Genomic DNA, 10,034 nt, shown 5'->3' with positions numbered 1-10,034 from the left:
ATCATATAACTTCGATAAATTACTATTAACAAAATTAGTTACATAACAATAAAAAAAAATAACACCTAACAACTCAATTATCTTCAATACTATCTCTATTATATTATTCAATTACAGCAAAATAACATAATTTAATAACAGATAATTATACGATTAACTAGATATATCTCTCAATAATTCGGAAGCTATTTCTAATAAAATTAATCAACTAAGGATCCAATTCATGTATTTACTTTATTATAAGAACATGATATATTTACTTTTTTATAAGAACATGACTTTTATATTAATATAAAAGATTATGATATTTAGGTATAAACCTAATTAATCCAAAATAAAGCATGAACAAAAGAAATCAATGTGACGGATTTTATTGATACAAAAATAAAATAAATCAATCGAACGAAGAATGGAATAAAAATTTGAATAAATCAATAGACCCAAACGCTAAAGAAAAAACGAGAACGCAAAAAGATATAAAAATTTGAAAGTAAAATAAATAAACTCCCAATCCAATAACAAATTTATATTAAAATTTAATAAATTAAGAAAATCAGAATAGATTTTCTTAGAGGTCACTATTCCTAAAGACTTACTTACCAGTTGTATTCCACGTGAGTTTCTTGACATACAACAAAAACTCCACATAAGAATGTAAAATCAAAATTAATTATCAAAAGCATTTTTAAACCTAGCAAAATAAACAGGGCGAATTGAAAGATGTCATACCGTAGCGCCACCACCAGATATCCAGCTTCGACATCATCGTCTGAGTAGCTGTAAACATAGAAAATCGAATCAGAAGTCGAATGCAAAAACCAAGATTAGGAAATGGAAGTTAACAAAGAAAAGGAAAATGACAAGTTTGTGCGTGAATCTAACGCAGAAGTAGAACGCAGATAATAGAGAAATTTCGTCAGATTCACGCACAAACCTGCAATTTGCCTCTGCACTCTCTCTCTCATCTCATACAGAAGCAGTATCATTATTTGAATGGCGTGGGAAGGACTGACCGTTACACCTGGAAGCTTCTAGCGGCTATCACGCCACAAATACTTCATTGTGGCCGTTGGATCCTTCCTCGCCAATGACGTCATCTTTTTTTATGCCGTTGCGGGTCATGGAATGTGCACACACAAATATATTTTTCGATAATGATATATTAAAAATTCAGAATTTTTATACAATACATTACAATCTCTAATATATTATTTTAATAATTTTTTATATTATTTAATTATAAATTTATTTATTATATATATTTATATCTAAACCTATCAATTGTATATAATTTTCAGAATTGTTAAATCATCATTTTTTTCTTATATTTTTTGCATAGCAAGACCGCTTCGTAAAAAATAAATTTATTACTATCTTTCTATTTTGTTATCTATAAATAAAAAATAAGTTAATAACTTAAATATTACAATAAATGTATTTACGGTGTAATATATGTCATTCAAGAAAATGAAATAAGACTTATTTTTGTGTGTTGTTAACGGTAAGTTAAAGGTGTATCACTCTACAGTGACGAGACAGGACAGTGACGCTGGGCCATGGTGCTCCTGCAAGACTGCAACGGCTCCAATTATGTATTAATGATGATTTTTTATCATGCCATTACAGATATTTTGAATAAAAATACTCAGATAATATCTCCTAAAATAGTAAGATGTAGACCATGTTGTTTTATTTAAAAGTATATCTTCAGATAATATGTGTCAAGGATTTATGTTTTAAGTGAGTTAGAGATTTTTCATAAATACGGGTCTGTCTTCCACAACCTCCATAACTTTTCGTAACATCATCAGAGGTAAGGTAAAAAACCATTTTATTTTAAAATTATATTTTAGATTTTATAATATAAAAATACCACACAATTTAGAATTAATTAAAAAATTTACTAGTTTTTAAGATTGAACAATTCGAACTTACTTCCATATATTCTCATAAATATTTCAGATTATGTAATTTAGAATAATACATTATATTTTGAATATTTTTCTAGATTCAGGAACAAGTTTTTCAAAACAAGATTTCTTGAACAAACTTTCTGAAAAGTATATAATATTTTTCGAATAAGTTTTTCAGCATGATTTTTTTTCTCACGTGTTCTCTCTCTTCTTCTTCATCTCTTACGTTCTTCCTCTCTTCGTCTTCTGTAGTGGTGGTAGCAACAGTAGTGACAATGCTTGCGGCAGCAGTGGTGCGGTGTATCAAAGGAGGGTATTTAGTTTTTTTTTTGTTAGTAGTGGGGTTACAGTTAGTAATTATGAGAGTGAGGTCAGCTAAAGCCAGCTTAGGCAGTTCATTGTTTGGGCATCTGGGTATGGACTCGGTTTGGCTTCTGTTTGACCTTGTATAAAAGATAACTGTTTCTTTCTGCATTTTGATATGTTCTACAGTAACCGCATACAAAACATGAAAATAACATTTTATCATTCTTTCTTGCATCTTCATATGTTCTTCTGTCATCCTATACAAAACATGAAAATTACTTTTTATCCTTCTTGTGTCACCTTCATATTTTGGATTATATAATCTGGAAGTTAATCTTGAATTCGGAAATAGCTTATAGATTATGTAATCCAAAATATATTTTTACGAAATGGTATTTCAGATTATATAATCTGAAAGTTTCAATTTGGTAGTAGCTTCCAGATTATGTAATCCGGACATGCATTTGAAAAAAAGACTTCTTGATTACCTAATCAAAAAGCTAATATCATATTGAAAAAAAAATTCAAATTATGTAATCCGGAAACTAATCTTACATCTGAAAAAAGGCTTACAGATTACATAATCCGGAAGCTAGTTACAAATTTGGAAAAAAACTTCCAGATTATATAATCTAGAATATTATAGAGGACATTTTTGAAATACCAATATTTATGGAGGTGAGAGAAGAATTTATGGAAGTGCAGGAAGAAACAGTCATTAAAGAGATCCAAAACTAGTCTGAATTTAATTCCCCTTGTTTGAGATTTACCGGGCCTTGTGTAGAGTTTTATTTTCTTCCTACACCCAATCTTTTTCAACCTGCACCTTACATAGTTTTAAATTTCTAAAAGTGGCTTTTATTCTGGAATGAAAATCTAGAATTGAAATTAATACATTCTGAAAAAAAAAAGATACGAAAAAGATTATTATGATATGAAAATAAAAATCCAGAAATAAGAATAAAACTCTCATTCTGGATAAAAAAATTCGCAATACAAAAAATTCATTTCAGAAAAAAATCCAAAAATATATTATGGAAAAGGAGGTCCATAATATATTTTATATGTATCCCATTTTATTTAAGAGCCTTTTTATCTTTTCATACTGAAATTGGGTGCATTGATATGGTGCAAGAAGTAATTGCCATTGTGTAAAGGACCAGGCTTGAGTCTGTTTCTGTATGGTTTTTTTCAGGAATTTTTTTGGTAGCGAATTGTAGGTAATTGCGTTCTGCACCAACAAATTTGGACCCACATCCAATCATCCGAAATAACCAAAATGTCCTTTGTAGTTTTCCAGAATCTCTTCTCTATAATATGTTTCGGGATTTTATTTTTTGGAATTTCAAAAAGTTGATTGGGTGCAGCTCTAGAATCAATGGATGGAGGAAGCAATGGCTTGGGCCTGATGATATCTTCATTATGGAAAGGAAAAACCATGATGTTACAGAGCTCAAAGAAGAAGATGTTTGCTTGTTATTTGATGTTTAAATGGAGAGATAGGTTGAGAAATGTAGCAGAAAGTATTGCTTTAGCAGCTAGGAGCTATGTTATAGGTGGTAGTTGTGATTTGTGATTGAGATTAGATTATAAATATTAAGATTTGTATTTTCAAAGCATGGGGCATTTGTGGTAAGAATTGGTAGGTCCAGAGCTCCACCTAAAAGTGTTTTTTCCAAAAGGGAAATGTAAAATATAATAAAAATATTAATTATTATTTTTTAAGAGAGAAGTGTTGGATGGTGAGGTGAATAAAACTGAAGGTAGACTTAACAAATTTAGGTGTTGACAAAGTCACATGATCACTCTTTCTCATGATCCATGTTGGTTTTATCTAATCTTTATCACTAAAAGCCATGGATTTGGAACATTTCCAATGCCATTCCGCATTTCAAGTGGGACTCACACAACCATTAACTTTAATGCCCATCGATAATAATAATAATAATACTATGTCAAACCAATCAAATTGCCAGCTCATCTCACCACCAAGGTAAAAATGGAAAATATTCATTTACGGTACAACTTATATTAGTATTACTATGTCTGCTTATATTAATACTTTTATTATTATTGTTATTATTATGAATTTTTGCCCAACAAAAACTAATGAACAGAAAATGAAATGACATGTGAGTTCATTAGTGTAGGAATTGTAACATATCGTTTTGGATTAGAAATTTCTGCTAAAAAAATTCCCAGATTACTGAAGGTGTCGGTAGGCACCATTGACCTACGAAAACTATTCCAATGTCAGTGTTTCTCTCGTATAAACATCAAGAAAAGACAAGTAAAAAATATTAATTAGGTCTAACACAACTAAGTCTTCACAAACTTTGATAAAAAATTGTAGTCCCTCATAAATATTTTTATTTATTCAATTTTTATTATTGATAAAAAAATATATATTTTTCTTTGTAAAAGTGAAGATAGTTAGAAAATAAAATTTTGGGTAGCCGAAAGAAGAGAGTGAAAGGTGTGGATGAATTGATAGGATATTGAAAGGAGAAAACTAGTGATATAGTATTAAAGTATTATGGATGTTTGTCTCTTATACATGAGTCAGAGAGCAAGGTGTTACTCTTTGCCAAGGAAAATATATTTTATATATTCTCCCCTTGAGATGGGGGTTGAATTTGAATGATGGGAATAAAGGCAGTGTTAGTTAAATAAATGGTTAAAAATGTTGTTTCTTACAAAAGAAAAAGGAAACAAAATGGAACGCGGAAGCTTCATGGGAACTCTCAGGAGTAGGATTTAGCTAAATGCCGGAGCTTCTCTTGCCTTAAATTATGTCAATCTTCTAGAAAGTGTTGTTCCCACAGATTGAGAGGGAAAAAGAATAAAGATTTGGTTCATTATTTTTTAAATTGGGTCATCAAAAAGGATATTTGAGCACTCTAAGAGGGTCATTTTGCGAGGAAAAGTAACGGTTAGGTGGGGTAACAAATCTTATATCAAATATACATGAATCATGAGGCTTTGAGCAACCACTAATACCACCAATTAACCATTTTTTTTAGCTTATGACCCGCCAATAATGGAGGTCCTGTAACTTATCATAACACCAACCAAAGGTACGGTTTCCACACCCTACCATTTTTTCCAATATTCTATTTGTTTTCATTTCTTTTTAATACTCCAAAAGAAAATTTGTATAAAGTAGTACCTACCCAACACCAAAAACTAAAGCTCTTGTCAACCTATTCTCAAAACATTTTCCTTTAAAAGATCCATTTTAATAATTAAAAGATAAAAAAAAATCTTTTGGTTTGAATGATAAAGTATGTAACATTAAGTATGAAGAAAAAGAATTGTGATTGCAATATGGAAGGAAATAACAGTTGAAAATATAATGGGGGTTGTGGTGCATCCTCACATGCAACTGAGAAGAAGAAAGGATATAAACATTAAAAAAGAGGCACCTTAAAAAAGAAGGATTAGGTTTTACGATGCAGGGTGGGTGTGGCATGCAACAACAGCATTGCAATGGCAAGAGAAAAATAAGTAATAAAATAAAAATAGAAAATGAGAAGGCATGAAAATGGGATAGGTAGCGTGGACCAGTGACAGTGGTCAATTCTAGGGTTGGGGGACCTGGTGTTGCTGCTGCTGCTGCATATTGGGGTTGTAAGAGAAGACGGTGACGTATCGCGACAAGACAAAATTAGTTTTTATTATTTTATTTCTCTGTTTTGTCCCTACATTGAGCTCCCCAAACGTATCCCACCAGCAACCACCCCAATCAAACACAGTCCCAGATTGATACTTCTATGTGCAAAACCAATGATTTACCAATTATTTTATCTAAACATCCCTCAATCACCGTAACACTCCAAATTTACAAATCAAAAACCCTGCCCCAGAAACAAGCTCCATCAAATTCCAAACTATTCATCATAATTTTCAAACACGTTTTTTCTATTACATACACACTCTTCGCAGACAAAACTACATTATCTTTTAACTTAGATCACCAATTTTATGTCCTGTTGAGGCTGTAGTTTTTTTAAGGAGTGATGTAATTGTTTTGGTTGATTTTTGGTTGAGATTCTATATTTTGTTTTGGTAGGATTATGGTTAATGTGTTGTAATATCTGGTGTATCTTTAGCTAATTGTGTGTTAGAAAACTTGTTGTTGATATTTTTATAAAGATTGGGACACTCTGAATTATCTCATTTTATTTTATTTATTTTTTCTGATTAAAAAAATAGATGAGCAATTTATTATTTCTTCCCCAGTTAAAATTATAATTAACAATTATTATTCTCTTATTAAAATTAATTACCTTTAAAATCTAAATCAATATAATCCTTTACAATATATTACGATTCTCTAAAACCTAATATAACATTTGAAGATCCTTTTATGTATTTATTTATCATTTTATTTTTAATTGCGGAGAGTTATATACATATGACTTTCTATCATTCATGCTTATGGTATTTGAGGCATCATCCTTTCTAAGAAATTCAAATCTTTTTGTCTCAATAAATTTTCATTCCTAAAATTTTGTTTGCAGGTCTTAACTGCTTTATATTAAACTCTTTAGTCAATTTTGGATTTGATTTTTGTTGAAGTATGTCACCAACATGTCATTCATGAATAATATCAAGATAATAAAATTATTCTCATTATATCTCTTATAATGCATGAGCTTAGTTTATTTATTATTAATGAAGGAGTAATTTTTTTACTAGCATCTTGGTACTTACTTTAGATTGAATAAAGATTTGACCAATTTGAGAAGTAAGGTTTTTTATTGTCAATGAAGCAAAGATAATTTATTATGGAGTATATGGATTACACCTAAAATTGGATAAATAGATTATATGAATTGTTAATATGATCGGCTTGGATATAAAATTATTCATTAAAAGAGTGTAGACTACTCACTTTTAATAATATTCTTTTGTTAAGTAATTTAATTTTGTATAATTTGATGATAGTACTTAAATTTTCTTCATAGTTATCTTTTTTTTGTAACACTCGACAAAATCACATTTGTCATTATTAAACACAAATTAGTGATAGCATTATCATTAATTTGTTTCCACCTTTCATTCACGATACTCATGAGTTTTTACTAGACGAGTTAGTCAACCATCTCTTCTTTAGTTGTAGAGTTTCTAGGACAGTTTGGGATATGAGTGATAATTGGATACGTGAGACAAGTGGACATCATAATTTACCAAATTCTCATCTTAGGCAGTTTATACTTTTGATGGTAAGTAGGGAAGGAAAGAGGGCTTGGTGGTGCAAGTGGGTATCTATTGTATGAGAAATATGGAGACAAATGAATGGAATTATTTTTAAAAATAAAAGAATCAATGCTAAGAAAAATGCTTGTAGCAGGTTAATTAAAGACTTGGTCTTGGATAACAGGAAGAAATTCAAAAGTGACCTTCTCGTATTCAAATTGGTATATCCGAGAACACTCTATGTCATGATTGGCAAACAAAGGTTGTAAAGGTGTGTGTACATGTGCATATGAAATAAAGAAAGAAAGTGGATTACTTCTATGATGCAGTGGAGTTTGGCATAACTATGAACAACAATACTTACAACTCTATCAAGGATATGAAAAGAAATGGAGTAGGCCTAAACACCAAATGACATACAATTACTGAAATAGGACCGTAAAAAGATTCTACTATTCTTATGCAATATAGATTTTGAGAATGGTCTATAACTAAAATTGCAGACTTGTGGCAGTTATAAGAGTTATTGGTTCATTACAAGTGTTACGAAGATGAATTTAGGTGATGTGTATAGTCATTTTCCCTATCACACATTTTGGATTTACTTGTTCTGTAAGGTAAAAAATGATGTTAGCACTCTATTTTTTGTCAACCAATGCTTTATTTCTATCTATTTATTATTATTTATTGATAAAAAAAATCTTTCAATTTTATTAATGGTAAAATCTCCATTTTTTTATTTTAATATCTAACAGTTTAACTTATATTGTGTACTCCTTATTACTTATTTTTTATCATTCTTTAATCATTTCAAAACTTTTAATATCTTTCTTTTCTCAGTTTCATGTCACAAATATAAAAATCTAAAACAATTGATTAACTATAAAAGTTATTTGGCCCTAATAATAATAAAAAATTCCCTTCCAACTTGCGCATGGAGAAGAGTAGGGACCCCATCATCTTGCTTTGTGTTGCTTTTATCCCAATCTTTTCAACTTTCTACGTAAACAACCCTTTTGCGTTCATCCAATCCTTTCTCCTTCATTTTTCTCTCCTTTTCAAAATTTGAGTACTTATTTCTACGAAAAATATATAATTAATAGAATCTCACTTAACCCTAGAGCTTATTATTTTACATGAGTTTATGGATTGAACTTTAAGTTAATATTCATTATTTTTCTTTATTTGTTGGTAGTCAAAATTTGTGTACTACATACGTACATTAATTAATCAATCACGTGGGTGGTATATTTATATATTAAAAATTAATTTTTTTTGAAAGATAATGAAAAAGACAATGAATTTATTCCAAGAACACTGTATTTATGAAAGAACTACCAAAATATATCCTCTCCTGCAACACTGTCTCTCCAGTACGAAATAATAAAAGAGAAAAGGGGGAGAGTAAGAAGAAACCAAATAAAAAACAAAAAAGAGTGGGAAAGGTTGTAAAGAGGATCTAAGAACTATTGGATGACGTATGTATGTGTTAGGCATGATGTAAAACTTAAACTATTTTAATCATTAGTTTTGTAGGATTAATTGTAACTAAAATATTTTTTTTATTAAGATAGGTTTGTTGAAACAAGATTTTTAAAATTATTAATTTTGCTTAAGTATATACAAAATAATTTTTAATAATCTAAATTATGAAAAAGATCCCGTATAATTTTTTTGGAAAGGACAATAATTGTTGGAAATTTTGGAGATAAGGCTCTTTAGGAAAGAAGCTGTTAAAAATAATTAAAATTTAAAATATACACACAATTTCGGATGTGGATTTATTACTACGAGTTTATTTGAAGAAAATATTTTGCAAAAAAGAAATAAAAAAATAACTTAATTTTCAGTTCAAATTAATTTGTCTAAATTAAAAAAAAAAATGAAAAAGTTAATAAATATGACTTTTTACAAATTAGTTCTTCCATGAACTATCATTTAAATTTAAGGAGTAATTAATTTATTTTTATTTTTTCTCCTAAAACAACTATGAAAAAGTTTTTCCATTATGATATTTTTTTTAAATTGTATGTCCAACTTAATAATATGCACTATAATATTTAGACCAAAACTACCCAACTCTTTTTTTACACAACCAAGTGAATTAATAATAAGGAAGTTTTTGTATTTTCATTTCATTTTAAAAATAGAAAAAAAAATCAAAATTTTCTCTCCTCTCCTAATTATTTTTTATCTAGAAAAAATTATTTTCTTTCTCCAAAAGTCGTATATTCCCAATATTGCCATGCTAACGTAGGAATGATGCGGTGAAAGATTATCACTTTGGTATATGATAGAGACTTATATGATTAAAATATATAGTTTTTTTAGGATAATATTTTAATAATAAGTACTTGTAATAAAAAAATTCCTTAAAAATTTATATATAAGAATAGAATTTTTTTTATTTAGTTTTTAAAATATCATTTTATATTAACATAAATAATTTTGACTTATAAAAAAAGCATTTTGAGTTATAGAAAAATTAAATAATTTTCTCACATTCTATAAATATTTATAAAGAAGTGTTTCCTTACCATTTAAAATTATTAGAAAACTAAATTTAGAAATAAAAAATTGGAATAAAAGTTATCAATTTATAAAGAAAAACTT

General features: G+C 28.7%; 1 long non-coding RNA gene across 2 annotated transcripts; it reads right to left on the bottom strand.

The window, feature by feature from the left end:
- Positions 1-500: 500 nt before the first annotated feature.
- On the bottom strand, positions 501-1,141 carry LOC137830198 (uncharacterized). 2 transcript variants are annotated; one of them, XR_011084168.1, is made up of 2 exons: positions 1,014-1,141; positions 501-777 (listed from the first exon to the last, which is right to left on the bottom strand). It is a non-coding gene; the product is annotated as an uncharacterized lncRNA (long non-coding RNA). The 2 variants fall into 2 exon arrangements; XR_011084169.1 differs by having other exon boundaries at positions 935-1,128.
- Positions 1,142-10,034: the final 8,893 nt, after the last annotated feature.

The sequence above is a fragment of the Phaseolus vulgaris genome, chromosome 7 (assembly GCF_000499845.2).
Source record: "Phaseolus vulgaris cultivar G19833 chromosome 7, P. vulgaris v2.0, whole genome shotgun sequence".
Classification (NCBI taxonomy): Eukaryota; Viridiplantae; Streptophyta; class Magnoliopsida; order Fabales; family Fabaceae; genus Phaseolus; species Phaseolus vulgaris.
The sequence above is the reverse complement of the archived record's forward strand: the minus strand, read 5'-3'. Positions and strand labels throughout refer to the sequence as shown.